Genomic DNA, 4,772 nt, shown 5'->3' with positions numbered 1-4,772 from the left:
AATTGAAAATTTTTTAAAATTTTGCACGACCCCCTCCCTACCTTGTCAAAAAATTGAAAATTTTTTAAAATTTTGCACGACCCCCTACCTTGTCAAAAAATTGAAAATTTTTTAAAATTTTGCACGACCCCCTCCCTACCTTGTCAAAAAATTGAAAATTTTTTAAAATTTTGCACGACCCCCTACCTTGTCAAAAAATTGAAAATTTTTTAAAATTTTGCACGACCCCCTACCTTGTCAAAAAATTGAAATTTTTTTAAAATTTTGCACGACCCCCTACCTTGTCAAAAAATTGAAAATTTTTTAAAATTTTGCACGACCCCCTACCTTGTCAAAAAATTGAAATTTTTTTAAAATTTTGCACGACCCCCTACCTTGTCAAAAAATTGAAATTTTTTTAAAATTTTGCACGACCCCCTACCTTGTCAAAAAATTGAAATTTTTTTAAAATTTTGCACGACCCCCTACCTTGTCAAAAAATTGAAAATTTTTTAAAATTTTGCACGACCCCCTACCTTGTCAAAAAAATGAAAATTTTTTAAAATTTTGCACGACCCCCTACCTTGTCAAAAAATTGAAATTTTTTTAAAATTTTGCACGACCCCCTACCTTGTCAAAAAATTGAAATTTTTTTAAAATTTTGCACGACCCCCTACCTTGTCAAAAAATTGAAAATTTTTTAAAATTTTGCACGACCCCCTACCTTGTCAAAAAATTGAAAATTTTTTAAAATTTTGCACGACCCCCTACCTTGTCAAAAAATTGAAAATTTTTTAAAATTTTGCACGACCCCCTACCTTGTCAAAAAATTGAAATTTTTTTAAAATTTTGCACGACCCCCTACCTTGTCAAAAAATTGAAAATTTTTTAAAATTTTGCACGACCCCCTCCCTACCTTGTCAAAAAATTGAAAATTTTTTAAAATTTTGCACGACCCCCTACCTTGTCAAAAAATTGAAAATTTTTTAAAATTTTGCACGACCCCCTACCTTGTCAAAGAATTGAATTTTTTTTAAAATTTTGCACGACCCCCTACCTTGTCAAAAAATTGAAATTTTTTTAAAATTTTGCACGACCCCCTACCTTGTCAAAAAATTGAAATTTTTTTCAAAATTTTGCACGACCCCCTACCTTGTCAAAAAATTGAAATTTTTTTAAAATTTTGCACGACCCCCTACCTTGTCAAAAAATTGAAATTTTTTTAAAATTTTGCACGACCCCCTACCTTGTCAAAAAATTGAAATTTTTTTAAAATTTTGCACGACCCCCTACCTTGTCAAAAAATTGAAATTTTTTTAAAATTTTGCACGACCCCCTACCTTGTCAAAAAATTGAAAATTTTTTAAAATTTTGCACGACCCCCTACCTTGTCAAAAAATTGAAATTTTTTTAAAATTTTGCACGACCCCCTACCTTGTCAAAAAATTGAAAATTTTTTAAAATTTTGCACGACCCCCTACCTTATCAAAAAATTGAAAATTTTTTAAAATTTTGCACGACCCCCTACCTTATCAAAAAATTGAAATTTTTTTAAAATTTTGCACGACCCCCTCCTTGTCAAAAAATTGAAATTTTTTTAAAATTTTGCACGACCCCCTACCTTGTCAAAAAATTGAAATTTTTTTAAAATTTTGCACGACCCCCTACCTTGTCAAAAAATTGAAAATTTTTTAAAATTTTGCACGACCCCCTACCTTGTCAAAAAATTGAAATTTTTTTAAAATTTTGCACGACCCCCTACCTTGTCAAAAAATTGAAAATTTTTTAAAATTTTGCACGACCCCCTCCCTACCTTGTCAAAAAATTGAAAATTTTTTAAAATTTTGCACGACCCCCTACCTTGTCAAAAAATTGAAAATTTTTTAAAATTTTGCACGACCCCCTCCCTACCTTGTCAAAAAATTGAAAATTTTTTAAAATTTTGCACGACCCCCTACCTTGTCAAAAAATTGAAAATTTTTTAAAATTTTGCACGACCCCCTACCTTGTCAAAAAATTGAAATTTTTTTAAAATTTTGCACGACCCCCTACCTTGTCAAAAAATTGAAAATTTTTTAAAATTTTGCACGACCCCCTACCTTGTCAAAAAATTGAAATTTTTTTAAAATTTTGCACGACCCCCTACCTTGTCAAAAAATTGAAATTTTTTTTAAATTTTGCACGACCCCCTACCTTGTCAAAAAATTGAAAATTTTTTCAAAATTTTGCACGACCCCCTACCTTGTCAAAAAATTGAAATTTTTTTAAAATTTTGCACGACCCCCTACCTTGTCAAAAAATTGAAATTTTTTTAAAATTTTGCACGACCCCCTACCTTGTCAAAAAATTGAATTTTTTTAAAATTTTGCACGACCCCCTACCTTGTCAAAAAATTGAATTTTTTTTAAAATTTTGCGCGACCCCCTACCTTGTCAAAAAATTGAAAATTTTTTAAAATTTTGCACGACCCCCTACCTTGTCAAAAAATTGAAAATTTTTTAAAATTTTGCACGACCCCCTACCTTGTCAAAAAATTGAAATTTTTTTAAAATTTTGCACGACCCCTACCTTGTCAAAAAATTGAAATTTTTTTAAAATTTTGCACGACCCCCTACCTTGTCAAAAAATTGAAATTTTTTTAAAATTTTGCACGACCCCCTACCTTGTCAAAAAATTGAAATTTTTTTAAAATTTTGCACGACCCCCTACCTTGTCAAAAAATTGAAAATTTTTTAAAATTTTGCACGACCCCCTACCTTGTCAAAAAATTGAAATTTTTTTAAAATTTTGCACGACCCCCTACCTTGTCAAAAAATTGAAAATTTTTTAAAATTTTGCACGACCCCCTACCTTGTCAAAAAATTGAAATTTTTTTAAAATTTTGCACGACCCCTACCTTGTCAAAAAATTGAAATTTTTTTAAAATTTTGCACGACCCCCTACCTTGTCAAAAAATTGAAAATTTTTTAAAATTTTGCACGACCCCCTACCTTGTCAAAAAATTGAAATTTTTTTAAAATTTTGCACGACCCCCTACCTTGTCAAAAAATTGAAAATTTTTTAAAATTTTGCACGACCCCCTACCTTGTCAAAAAATTGAAATTTTTTTAAAATTTTGCACGACCCCCTACCTTGTCAAAAAATTGAAAATTTTTTAAAATTTTGCACGACCCCCTTCCTTGTCAAAAAATTGAAAATTTTTTAAAATTTTGCACGACCCCCTACCTTGTCAAAAAATTGAAATTTTTTAAAATTTTGCACGACCCCCTACCTTGTCAAAAAATTGAAAATTTTTTAAAATTTTGCACGACCCCCTACCTTGTCAAAAAATTGAAAATTTTTTAAAATTTTGCACGACCCCCTACCTTGTCAAAAAATTGAAAATTTTTTAAAATTTTGCACGACCCCCTACCTTGTCAAAAAATTGAAAATTTTTTAAAATTTTGCACGACCCCCTACCTTGTCAAAAAATTGAAATTTTTTAAAATTTTGCACGACCCCCTACCTTGTCAAAAAATTGAAAATTTTTTAAAATTTTGCACGACCCCCTACCTTGTCAAAAAATTGAAAATTTTTTAAAATTTTGCACGACCCCCTACCTTGTCAAAAAATTGAAATTTTTTAAAATTTTGCACGACCCCCTACCTTGTCAAAAAATTGAAAATTTTTTAAAATTTTGCACGACCCCCTACCTTGTCAAAAAATTGAAAATTTTTTAAAATTTTGCACGACCCCCTACCTTGTCAAAAAATTGAAATTTTTTTAAAATTTTGCACGACCCCCTACCTTGTCAAAAAATTGAAATTTTTTTAAAATTTTGCACGACCCCCTACCTTGTCAAAAAATTGAAAATTTTTTAAAATTTTGCACGACCCCCTACCTTGTCAAAAAATTGAAAATTTTTTAAAATTTTGCACGACCCCCTACCTTGTCAAAAAATTGAAAATTTTTTAAAATTTTGCACGACCCCCTACCTTGTCAAAAAATTGAAAATTTTTTAAAATTTTGCACGACCCCCTACCTTGTCAAAAAATTGAAAATTTTTTAAAATTTTGCACGACCCCCTACCTTGTCAAAAAATTGAAATTTTTTTAAAATTTTGCACGACCCCCTACCTTGTCAAAAAATTGAAAATTTTTTAAAATTTTGCACGACCCCCTACCTTGTCAAAAAATTGAAATTTTTTAAAATTTTGCACGACCCCCTACCTTGTCAAAAAATTGAAAATTTTTTAAAATTTTGCACGACCCCCTACCTTGTCAAAAAATTGAAAATTTTTTAAAATTTTGCACGACCCCCTACCTTGTCAAAAAATTGAAAATTTTTTAAAATTTTGCACGACCCCCTACCTTGTCAAAAAATTGAAAATTTTTTAAAATTTTGCACGACCCCCTACCTTGTCAAAAAATTGAAATTTTTTTAAAATTTTGCACGACCCCCTACCTTGTCAAAAAATTGAAATTTTTTTAAAATTTTGCACGACCCCCTACCTTGTCAAAAAATTGAAAATTTTTTAAAATTTTGCACGACCCCCTACCTTGTCAAAAAATTTAAAATTTTTTAAAATTTTGCACGACCCCCTACCTTGTCAAAAAATTGAAAATTTTTTAAAATTTTGCACGACCCCCTACCTTGTCAAAAAATTGAAAATTTTTTAAAATTTTGCACGACCCCCTACCTTATCAAAAAATTGAAAATTTTTTAAAATTTTGCACGACCCCCTACCTTGTCAAAAAATTGAAAATTTTTTAAAATTTTGCACGACCCCCTACCTTGTCAAAAAATTGAAATTT

Source organism: Condylostylus longicornis, unplaced genomic scaffold (assembly GCF_029603195.1).
Source record: "Condylostylus longicornis isolate FDR11 unplaced genomic scaffold, ASM2960319v2 ptg000020l, whole genome shotgun sequence".
Classification (NCBI taxonomy): Eukaryota; Metazoa; Arthropoda; class Insecta; order Diptera; family Dolichopodidae; genus Condylostylus; species Condylostylus longicornis.
This window is presented reverse-complemented; position numbering follows the sequence as displayed.